Raw genomic sequence first — 13234 nt, 5'->3', positions numbered from 1 at the left:
GCCGCAGACACGTAGCATGATGTCCCACCCAGTCACATTATCCTGACACCGGGCCGACCAGTCCTAACACTAACCTCTTAATGCTGAGCGCCAAGCGAGGCAGTTGTCAGTACCATTTCTGTAAGTCTTTGGTATGACTCGGCTGGGATTCAAACGCACAGCCTCCCGCATCTGAGGCGTACGCTGCTATAATATTAGATAACAGATTGACATCCTTTGCATAAATAAAGTAATGGTCTTCAAGTTCGGATGCTTTCAGTACGGTTAAGTCAAATTCTGTTCAGTGTGTTTGGAGAAGAAATAGTTTAAAGGTTTCTCCGTTTTGGTAACAGCGACCATATCTTATGATGGATATACATCTATAACAGAAGTTTGAAATGTTTTCATGTCACGATGTTTGTTCTCAGATATGACGAAAGTCTTTTCAACGAAGTTGGAGAAATAGTTTTACATTTTAACCTCTGCCTTTAGTAACGGCGGCCACATCTGTATTGCTTGTATTAACTTGAATGATGCTTTGTGCCATGTTTTATAGAAGATGGCCAGGTGTGTTTTCAAAATTTTAGCAAAGGCGGTGACGTTTAGTAAAGCAGTGTTCAACTGTTTTCATTGCAAATAATTAACTACGAGATTTGAGCGCACCAAATAACTTTTTTGTAGAATTTAAGGATAAGGCCCGGGCGCATGACGGACAGCTCTGTAGTAAGGTGATATTTAACCAGCTAGGAGTGAATGATCTTTCTTTGCGATTAAACCGCTATCAGGAACCGTTCGCAAGCTGTAGTCGTATATGCACTTAGAAGAAAACGTGGACACAGGTCGGAAGGTTTCTCAGTATGTCTTTGCTACGTTGTACGTTATTTATTACTTTCCGTTAGAACATGTACAACCAGTCCCTGGTCGAGACACACTTTCATACACGTGTAACTGCTGTCCCCACAGACGATTAAAAATGCATTTCGCTGATTCTCTCGGAAAAGACTCTGTTGTTGGAGGGCTAACTTGGCCGGATAAGGGTCTTCGACGTGTCCGTGAAAAATCGTAAAGTTTTCACAGACTTGTAATTGAATCAGTTTAGTTTTCAAATAATAATAATATCCTACTGTTACACAATCATTGAAGCATTTCCGATGGGTCTTTATGCAGGCGAATCTTGCTTCAATGACCACACACTTAGGAAACTGGAATCATTAACCTGGATTCGTCAATAGGACCTGTAACTCGCTGGGTTGCATCCTCGGTAACGCTTCTGGCATATTTTTTATTTGACTCATAGGCGCTTGCATTGCCAAGTGACGTCGTTGATTGTTTACATGGTGGCTTTGCCTGATCCGCTGGCATCGCTCGACGATGACTGCTGTTTTATTCAATGATGCCATTGCCTAATATGTGAACATCTCGCCGTCGAAGCGCTGCGTGAACTTGAGTGTTGATGTACTGCACGCGCTTATGAAAGCTGCATTGTTACTTAGAAGCTATGTTTGATATTATATAATGTATGCTGACATTTACGAACGCACAAGCTCAGCGACCTGGCTGGACGCCAGTGTGGATCTGACGAGGTTTGCCACCAATACTGATTTAACCGATGTGACCATCCATATTGTTTCTGGCATTGACCCAAGCAAGCTTGTAATTTTTGAACATGTAACTGGCAAAATGCAAATGTCCAACGTGGACATCAACGATGTTGCTTTAAAGTCACGAGAGACCGTCACAAATAAAACCTAGCTGAAATTAACGAAAATAGGAGGATTAGTGACCTTAGTTTGTCGATGGAACTAATCAAAATTACGCGGAGGAGAAGGAGGCCAAGGTGATATCGGTCCTATCCCACCATTTGTGTAGTTAATTCATGGGCATTAGTCATGGGAATAATAACCATCAGAAGAGAGGGAGAAAAAAAAGACATGAAATAGCAAATGACCGACATTTTTTCATTGTTGTCTGGAAATACTTTAATAAACCTGAATCTCGTATCATAAAAGTCCTCGAGTATCGATCGTACGTATTCATCATAACAGGATTTTAGTAATAAAAATAATGAATGGTTGCCGGCCTAATAATTTGCCAGTAACGCTGTACCCTAGCGACGACAATGATCGCTTGTTCACTTATTCAGTGTCGTTATCATTAGTTGCCGAAGATTATATTTAGCTTCAATGAATCAGAATCTATCCGACAGAGTCCTTAACTCTAGTTGGCGTTTGTGGTTAAGATATAACATTACTTATACATGTTGGATCCTGAACAACCACAATATCAATATAACGGTGACGGTGACGGGGTGCTGGCTCAGCTAGGATGGCATGTCAACATCGACGACAAGTTTGTTCCAGTCGTTGTCGAATATCTGCATGAGAAGGGGGTTGACAGACACTCGTTCTCAATCAAAGATAAAAAAGGGTTTGAAAAAAAGAAATCGATAGTTGGGATCAATCACACTCGAGGACAGTCTGGAACCTCACAATAGCACGAGAAAATGCCCAGTCTCTTCCTACGCCGTCGGGCATGAAATAACCGATGAATTGTTTCAACATCTATGAAACCGGCCGCCATGTATAGCCTATCTTGTGCTGAAAAATGGCGTTAAACCCCATAACAACAACAATAACAACAACTCACCAATTGTATGCTGATGACACCCAACTATATAAATGAAGATGATGCTATCATCCAAGGTGTAGAGAGGTGCATTTCTGATGTGAAATCATGGATGACATGTAACAAGCTGCAGATGAATGATGACAAAACTGAGGCCATTCTGATCACAACACAAAGACTTTCTCATTCACATCCTTTACCTCAAACAATAAATATCAGCAACACCAACATTAAATTCACACAATCAGTACGAAACCTAGGTGTTACTCTGGGCAGTACTGTCACATTGCACCAACATGTCATGAACATATGCAAGGCTGCATATCTTGAGCTGAGACGCATCAGCTCAATTCGCAAATATCTTTCAGTTGATGCAACCAAAACACTTGTATGTTCATTAGTACTTTAAAGACTGGACTACTGTAACTCAATTATGTCTGGTTCATCTCAATATCTGCTGCAGAAACTTCAAAAAGTTCAAAACACAGCTGCTCGGATCATACTTAGAGCACCACGATCAGAGCACACCTCCCCGCTGCTCTGTACCCTACACTGGCTATCCATTCGATCCAGAATCAAATACAAAATTTGTTCTCTGTGCCACGTTTCACTGTCGGACTCTAGTCCAACATACCTATCCGATCTCACCCATGTGTACACACCAGCAAGATACTTACGCTGCTCTTCTGACAATCGTATACTCACTATTCCCACTATGAAAACAAAATCATATGACAGCGTTCTTTTGCATATCAGGGCCCAGCAACGTGGAATGAATTGCCCACTGAACTTAGACACAAACACACAGTGATCACATTCAAGAGTGCTCTCAAAACTCACTTATTTCGACTGCAAGAACAAATTTAAAGACCTAATAATGTTTCCTTCCTTAAATATTCTCAGCATATGTTTTCTAATTTCATGGTGTTTGTTTTTGTAATCATATCATTATATGTTTTTTTTTATCTTATAGGTGTTGTCTAATGTTGTAAAGCGTTTAGAGCTTCTAAAGATTAGGCGCTATAGAAAGTCCTCATTATTATTATTATTATTATTATTATATGAAGCTCAAGTTAAACATAGAAGCGTGCAACCAAGTCCCTAGGAAATGTTTGTACGATTGCATGGCAGCTGAACCAGTAAAGAAAAACACTGTTGGAAGTACGTATGCATGATGCAGTTTGCCATGATGTGCCTGTATAATGTGTGCCTGTCAAGCAAATGTGGACACGTTATTAACTGAAGAGCTGTAATGGACCCTCAAGGCTATCGACGCGAAAAGGTAATCGAAGCAGAACATCTGCTAGATGAAATCACCCATAAGACCGTTGTAACCGCGAGGTATAAATGCGAGTGTGCTGTCGTAAATGCTTTCTGCGTAATCACCGACACGACCATCATTGGTTTTGTTTTGTGGCGACTACAGCAACTAACACGAATACGCCTGTCAGATTTGCTGTCGGAACTATATAATGGTTCTGAATCGCGATGTTTGCGAAATAAATTCATTACGGCTGCATAACGAATACATACATACATACATACATACATACATACGCGAAACATTTTGCAAGTGATAACGCGGAGACAGAACCGACACAGAAAATGAGTTGCGCTCCCTATAATAAATGGTCGCAAATGTTCCGAGGAATTTTAGTTCTCGCGAGGGGAGTCCACAAGGGTTTTCTCTCACCATGTCCACTGCGGAATTTATCGCGCCACATGTCTGTTCCCTTTCAAGCTGAAAACCAAAAATTCTAATTTTCTTAAATACTTTTCATTTGGTTCTTGATTCATAAGAGCACTGTAAGACTTTCATGTGCCTGACCACATTATAATACATCCAACTTATATGGTGAATTAACAAACAAACAAAAATCTAATTTAGTAGAAAGTGAATGGTCCTGAAAATATGGAGTCCAAGTCCACATTTGATTAATATAAATATTAAAATACTGTATATCAGACGAGGTCTCAATTTCAGCAACAGTTCAGTTTTGTTATGCTGACTTACGAAACTAGTAGGTTATTTCATTGCCAAAGAAAATCGAGTACCTTGCCCAATGACACATCTCAGCAGCCAGCACAAAAGAAATTTAGAGGTACACTTGAATTCATTTAAGATTTCAGCGATATGACTAATTAAACTTTAAGGTGACTTTTAAAACTAACCAAATAAATGGCTCAAGCCTGGGTGTAAACTGAGTCTTGCTTTTTGTGAAACTGAGGTAGGTTTTTGTCTTTTTACCTGATCCAAGTGAAGGTAAGCTAAGGGCCAACATTGTTTTGCTTCAGAACAGAACTTCAACAATAATCTTATAATTGACGTTATGGTGAGAATTTACTAAAATTGAAGGTTCTACTGGAAGGACTCTCCTTTTGATTTGTTTTCGCTTTATCAAGAATGCCTTAAGATAATCCTCACATAATTTGTAAGCCACCTTTGCTATATCCTGGGATTACTGAATCGTGTATTATATAATTTATATTTCATTTACAAAGGGGGAAAATAAATTTGTCATCAGTAGTAAAACAAAGTTTAACTCGGGTAGCTGCGTTGGCTTAGTGGTTAGCGTGCCAGACTCACAACCGAAATGGTGCAGATTCGAAACCTACCATCGGACCAGTCTGGGTTAGCTACCATTGTTGTGTACCTGAGCAAGGCACGTTACTTCTCTGCACTAAAGAACCTGCTTTTGTTGTGTTGCTATGCCGTAAAGCGCCAAATCCAACAAGATTAAATAAGCTTTGAACTTTATCTAGCGATTGTGGTACGCCAATTCCAATGTAATTAACAATGAAGGTACACCAATTCCATTGTAATAAACAATGAAGGTACACTAATTCCAATGTAATTAACAATGAAGGTACGCCAATTCCATTGTAATAAACAATACAGGTACGCCAATTTCATTGCAATAAACACAGAAGGTACGCCAGTTCCATTGTAATAAACAATGAAGGTACGCCAATTCCTTTGTAACAAATAATGAAGGTACCCCAATTAAACTGAAATAAACAATGAAGGTACACTAATTCCATTGTAATAAACAATACAGGTACGCCAATTTCATTGTAATAAACAATGAAGGTACGCCAATTCCAGTGTAATAAACAATGAAGGTATGCCAATTCCATTGTAATAAATAATGAAGGTAGGCCAATTCCATTAAAATAAACAATACATGTAAACTCTGTACGCTGTGAGTTGCACATCCCACTGAAAAGACATGACTAGTCCTCTTTTTTTACCTATCTGTGATAAACTGGAAGTTTGTGTTTGTGGAAACGATTCTTCTTTATATATATTGGCGAACGATTTTAAAATAGATTTTATTCGCTGGTGTTTTAATATATATTGATGACATTCAATCCTGCAATAAACATATGTGTTAATAGTAATTCATTCTGCCGAGGAGTGACAATGTTAATCAACCAGGGCCGGCGCTACTATATAGGCAAACTAGGCAGCCGCCAAGGGCGCTGATTTAAGGGCCGCATTTTTTTTATTTTTATTGTTTATAAATTTTGAAATTGATATTTTCGGGGGTGGGTGGGGTGGGTGGGTGCCAGAATCTAACCTTGCCTAGGGCGCCAGATAGTCTGGCCGGGTCTGGCGCTGGTCCTGTAATCAACAATGGCATACAAGATTTTATATTCTTAACTATTCTATATTGGCATAAATGTGTATACCACAAATATATTTGTACTGTGATGAATTATACGCAGTGACAGATACTATCAACATGAAACATCATGATCATTATGATTCCGGTACAAAGAAAAAACGGACGGAGGCGTCAATTAATAACAGCCATGAGTTATAAAAAAATTAAATGTAACTAATGTTAGGCTGTTACCGATGAAGTGAAGCCTAAAACCACAAATTTTTTCCCGTCCAAAGTAAACAAAACACTGTATCAAAACGCGATCATGTTCAATAAATAACCACTAGACAAATAACTTTTAGGTCCATTAACAAACTTTCCTCCCCAAGCAGTGCTTTTCGCCTCAGTTTTTCTGGTTATTTCCGATTTGTTTTCATTTTGTCGCTATTCTACATTATCGTCCCTTTGAAATAGATGGATTTCACAAAGGCAGTTTGTTTTCATTTCATTTAACGCGACGAGACACGAAACGGAGACACACGGGTGAGAGATCATAGGATGGATGTACAAAACATTTGACACAAACCTTTTGAAGCGATGTTTTACCGCCAGTGTCTCATTTAGTTAGTCGGAGGTCTACACAGATTTTATACTTAACGAGCAAAGACGGAAGGTCAATAAATGTCCATGTAACTCCCAGTTCCATTCAATAAAGAGTGGTACTTCATATCAAATTACAAATACATGACAATTCACTATTACAACAGAAGAGAAGTTCTTCAACCATATGTTAATCATCACCAACCCACTTCTCTATGTTATATGGAATAAGAAGGCAATCAAAAGTAACTACCACTCTTTTCATTAATTTATTGATTTTCTCCAATGTTTGCAACATACAAGGTAAACATAACCCTTGAGACCGGACAGTAACTTTTTGGGGCTAGAGTCCATCACTTTGAATTCTTTCCTCTTTACCTACCTTTCAACCAGTCCAGTATGCGCTATCTGAATCCGTGACTGTATTGTAAAAGTCCTAAACCACGTACCCATGAGTATAAAACAAAACAATATAAGAAGGGCGTGGAAGTAATTGGTACACGTGTGTGTGTGTGTGTGTGTATAATTAATTATTTTGCTTGGGGCCCTGCACTCATCGCTTGCTACCTTGGGCCCCGCATGCTGCTTTGGGCCCCGCAAATCCTAGGACCGGGTCTGGCAGGAAGTACAGTGTGATAGATTTGGTTGGCATCCATCCTCATTCCCATGCCCAGTTTTGTTGCAGATGAGATTTTCATTGCACGATGAAATTGGTTTATTTATTCTGTTTTGAAGAGAACATCATAATGTCTTCCAAGTTTAAGTAAGACATGAAATTGGTAATAAGATGTTTTTCAATGCATTCATGCCATGCAAACCAAACGGGCTGGTGGGTCTAGTGAGTTAAATTGAGCCACCATTAAATGGCCTAAATTGCTGAATAAAACTCATTGACAACCAACAGGCATTATGTTTGAAATTATTTTTGTTTTCTTGTGATCATTGTTGTTGTTGTAGTAGGGTTTAACGCCATTTTTCAGCACACGATAGGCTATACATGGCGGTCAGTATTAATGGTGGAGGAAGAATCCGGGAAAACCCCAGAAAGAACCACCGACCATCGAGAAGCTACTGGCAAGCTTTCTCACATACCCACATTAGCCGAATCAGAGACTCGAACCTACGCAGACAGAGGTGAGATGGCAATGATTCGTAACGGTGAGCGCTTTAGACCACTCGGCCACTCGGGGCCCCTACTTGTGATCTATGAGAATTGCATATAAATATATAATTACTATATGTCTGTATGTAATCTGCATGCTTGAAATACAACCAGTATGTCAGCATGCATAAAAGGGCACCACCCACCTTCCAATGATAGGAAAGACCACCAAGTTCATATGTGTATCGATATATATCGTATCGCAGGCTGTGTATCGTGAATCGTATCGATACGCGCCACAGTTGTATCGCTTCACCCCTATTTAATGGTATAATCGAAAAGCCAGTAAAAGATGAAATATCTGTCACTCTGAACATTTGTTGTAATGGTGTAGTATGCATATGACCACCAATTTCGTGATTCCGGCATGCAAAGTGCCAACGTAATGAGCAATAAAGGCAAAACTGAACCCACGTCAGTTACGCGTGAAATGTGGATAACAATGGCTTATTTCTGCCACGAGGGAGTAGTGTCCATCAAAATGCATTCCATCCGCAATGTCCATGATTCTAGAGAGAATATAATGTACACATCGTGCATAAAAAGTATGTCCTCATAACATGTTGATGTTGTTTTGGATTTAATGCCATTTTGCAGCACACGCTATGCTATACATGGCGTCCAGTATAACTGGTGGAGGAAGAACCCGGGAACACTCCGGTAAGAACCATCTACTAACCTATTGGTAAGCTTTCTCAGATACCCACACTGACTGAGCCCGAGACTCGAGCCCATGCAGACTGATGTGAGATGGCAGTGATTGGTAAAGACAAGCGCTTCGAGGCCACTTGTCCACTCGGGGCCCCTCCTCATAGGCGAAACAAAAACATTTGAACAAGAAAATACAATGTTAAATATATGCCACAACGACCTTCTTTTATTGTAACAGTGTGGAATTAATACAGATGTATATACATTTCTAGCTTCATGATTCTGGCACGAATAGTGCTTGAGAAATAAACTTAAAAAAATTAAAACCAAAATCAATGAAGCTTGAAATAGTTTGAAAACACAATCTATTTCGTTATAGGAAAGCGCACAAATGTAACTTAAGCCAGACACGTGCGAAACGTAGAGCACATTTACCTTCTGTTTGTAAGCGTGTTGTACTAACAGAGATGCACACAATGTTCTAGTTCGATGATTCTAGCATGAACATACATTCAGAAATTAACTTAGACCAAAATTAAAACTTAAGAAAAGTCAGTAAAAGTATGAAATATGGGTGACAGTGACATCCTTTGTGGTGAATATGGAGTAGTCAGCAATATGCATCCCCACATCAAGTACTGACATTGAATTATCGCATTATGTACACGGGGTGCAAGAAACCTGTGTTACACGTAAAAACGTAACGAAGAATCTACAAAAAATGTGTATACATGTACAAAGTTGACCACATCCCCGTCCCCAAGGAGTAGATGCACCAAACGAGAAGGCTGCGTAATCCTATATATCACACTGTTGCTGCTAGGAATTTCACAGATTCAACATGACATCAGCATTTGTGTGTATTTTTTAATATAAAATTCCATTATTCTTTGCTATAAAACATCTTTCGCCAAGATCTAAGCAGAAACTCTGATCTACTAATTTGTTCTGCAAATGCACATTTCTCTGAGTAGACATTATTTATATCTACCACTGTTCTTGCACAACCTTGATAAATAGTTGCCAAAATAATCTATCCAGACAGAGAAAGCACACCACGGCGCATCATCTGTTACGTTAAATCACATTAATAAAGACAATTTTAACAGATACTTGATGTCACTGTAACATACGATTCCTTAACAAAACATGCCGTTACAATTTTACAGACGTTTACTGACAAATGTGCAGTAACCTCTTGAATTCTGCTTGGTTTTATGCGAACCTCTGTTATAAACATGTTTACTGTACGGCTTTGAAAAGTATGCAATTTTTGTTAATAAATAATTATTATTAACCCCCTAATAGGTTGACCAATGGGGTAAACATGTGTAATGCATTCTGATAGTTTGTAAATCACATGCTGGGTATATGTGAATGTAAATGCGACAAGCCCTTGTTGGTTTAATACGAAAATAAGAATTTCATTTCAAACGCCAGTAGCAAAAGGAACCCTACGGATAAAATAAATGCATTCCTGAAATTGAATTCGGACGGGGAAACGGTACCAATATTAGGAATCCCTCTTATTAAATTTTGGACAAGGATGGTTATAAAATAAGATATCTTATTATAAGTGGAAAATATTCAAATTAAGTATTTCGAACATAATTTTAATGAGAACGAGTAGTAGTAAGAGTCTGTAACAAGAATCGTAAAAGTCTGTAACCAAAGTAAGAGTCTGTAAGCAGAGTAGTATGAATCTGTAAGCAGAGTTGTAAGAGTCTGTAACCAGAGTAGTAAGAGTCTGTAATTAGAGTAGTAAGAATCTTTAACCAGAGAATTAATAGTCTGTAACCAGACTATTAATAGTCTGTAACCAGAGTAGTAAGAATCTTTAACCAGAGTAGTAAGAGTCTGTAACCAGAGAATTAATAGTCTGTAACCAGAGTAGTAAGAATCTTTAACCAGAGTAGTAAGAGTCTGTAACCAGAGTAGTAATAATCTATAACCAGACTAATGAGATTCTGTAAGCAGAGATGTAAGAATTTGTAACCAGACCTTCAAGAATTTGTAGTCAAAGCTGTAACAGTTTGTAACCAGAGTAGTAAGATTCTGTAACCAGAGTATCAAGAGTCTGTAAACAGAGTAGCAATATTCTGTAACCAGAGTAGTAAATAAGCACATTTGTGAGATATTATGAAAATATAAATTTATGAATTTTTCCCTGGAACAATAGTGAAATATTATGGAAATGGAAATTTACCACATTTCTCCTTGGAATACTAGTAATGTACATTAATTGTTTTTTTTTCGCTTGGAACAGTCGTGCGATATTATGGAAATATAAATGGATAAATTTCTCATGAGAATTAAAATATAAATTTATGAATTTTGCCACTGGAACAATAGTGAAATATTATGGAAATGTAAATTTACCTATTTCTACTGAGAATAATAGTGATATATTTTGGAAATGTACGTTTATGAATTTTCCCTAGGACCATTCGTGATATATTATGGAAATGCAAATGGATAAATTTCTCACGAAAATTTAAGTGAAATATAGAAATCTAAATGTATGTATTTCCATTGGAATCGTAGTGATTAATTATGGAAAAGTTAGTTGAGTTATTGCTCGTGGGAATAGTGGTGAGATATTATGGAAATGTAAATTCACAACTGATTGGTTTCGCTGTAAAAAAAAAAATGAAAATCTCATTTTTGATACAATATTGCCATGAGCATATAAAATGCATGTCGCTTAGCATTAGGATCTAACAAGACATTTTTGGGAACCAATGCTATTTAGAAAAATAACAAAATGCAATAAGGACTAATATATCCTTATTCGCAGCTAAGCATAAAACACTCTCTGGGAAAATATACAAATCATATGATGTTAAAACAAAATAGATTTTTGATCAAATGTCGTAAAAGGTGTTAATTTTCTGTCCATACTTCGCTTTTTTTTACTGAATATTCTACACAGCACAAACTCATGGTTATGAAACGTATCATGAAATTTCCATCATCTTAACTGATTGACTGACTTAGTGATTACGTAGATTCGACAGAATTGTTGTATACAGCTTAACTGATTTGACTGACTGGCTTAGTGATTACGTTAGATTTGACAGAATTGTTGTATGCAGCTTAACTGATTGACTAACTGGTTGACTTATTGAGTAGAGTTTAAAGGCACTCCAACAAATGAAAATTTATATCTTGTCAAGGAAATCCGAGTAAATTACCTTGCCCAGGGACACACTACCCTTGTCGACCCGGTCATGTATGGGCAGGAGGTAAACCTGCATGCCTCTAAAGTTGGGCGCGCCACCCACTCAGCCACTCATATATCTTTATGCGAGTTTGTTCTCTCTGACGACGGTGGGAAAAAAAGCAATCATATTACGACACGTATAAACTTCGAACTTTTATGTTATAGAACACGGAACCAAGTATATGAGAGAGAGAGAGAGAGAGTCTAACGCAAAACTGTGTGTGTTAGTCGGAGCAATAAATATAATTACATTGCTTTAAGGTTCTTAAAAGGAATACTCTGTAAGTAGACGAGAAATCATCTAATATCGAAAGAAAGCTTAAATGCAAACAAGGTCAATAACTGAAACTGCCAGAAGACAGCAAAGCTCGCTTTTGTACTTTATTCAACGAGTTTTATATTTGTCGATATTCAAAATCATCAATAATGAATGATAATGAAGTAAATTATACTAAATGGTTGATGTAGGTCACGGTTACGATATTTTCTGTCATATGGTGATGATGTACGTTTCATGATTAGATCCTCATAACCAGTCTGACGACTCGGCAAGCAAAAAGGCACAAGAAAGTCGCCTTAAGGTCAAAGGTGAACACATTAAATGCCATGCAAAGTATCACGAATTATGTACTTTTTTATACAGTTATGAAGCATTATTCTGCATGCACGTACATATCAAGTACCATTACGATACAAGCAGCTTTGTCCCTGCAATTCTCCATAACAAGAGAAGTATACATGGTCATTGGAGCGTGAAAGGTAGGTTAACGTAACCTATTTTTGGTATGGTGGCGCAGTTCAATTTAGGATGCATGCGCATATCTATTTCCATGATTTGTGAAGATTGAAACGTGGTTTTCCAACCATAGGTCAATCTGGTGGATTAAATATATGTCGGTCATCAGTAAGACAAAAAATCACAAAATGGCAAATATGTATGTTTCTTTGTTTGAAATATAAATATCTGGCAGAGCCGACAGAAAATTCAGACGAATATGCCACATCAGTTTCAGATGTCCTTTCTAGAAACGTCGTCTTTCCAGACTCTACCGAAATCTTTTCGGAAAAACCCTCATCTTTAGTCCCTCGATTAATTATTTTTCTTCTTCTAAATTACAAGAGCCGTAATGGAATTGACTTGTGTATAGATTGGAAAATTTATGCGCACTCTGTGGTTGTTACAGGTTTACGTAGGTCGCGGGTTCGATCCCCGGCCGAGTCATACAAAATACTTATAAAAATGGTATTTACGGCTGCCTCGCTAGCCAATCAGCATTAAGATGTTAGTATTAGGACTGATCGGCCTGGTGTAAGGATAATGTGACTGGATGGAACATCATATCACGTGTCTGCGGCATCATGACCCAGAGCTAGACATCACTATAA

At 38.0% G+C, this 13234-nt stretch overlaps 1 protein-coding gene across 5 annotated transcripts in view; it reads right to left on the bottom strand.

The window, feature by feature from the left end:
* The window catches only part of LOC149781111 (D-glucuronyl C5-epimerase-like), a 279390-nt gene that overhangs the window by 163835 nt on the left and 102321 nt on the right, over positions 1-13234 (bottom strand). The window lies entirely within an intron of this gene.

Source organism: Sinohyriopsis cumingii, chromosome 15, assembly GCF_028554795.1.
Source record: "Sinohyriopsis cumingii isolate HCF-2022 chromosome 15, ASM2855479v2, whole genome shotgun sequence".
In the NCBI taxonomy this organism is placed as follows: Eukaryota; Metazoa; Mollusca; class Bivalvia; order Unionida; family Unionidae; genus Sinohyriopsis; species Sinohyriopsis cumingii.
This window is presented reverse-complemented; position numbering and strand designations above follow the sequence as displayed.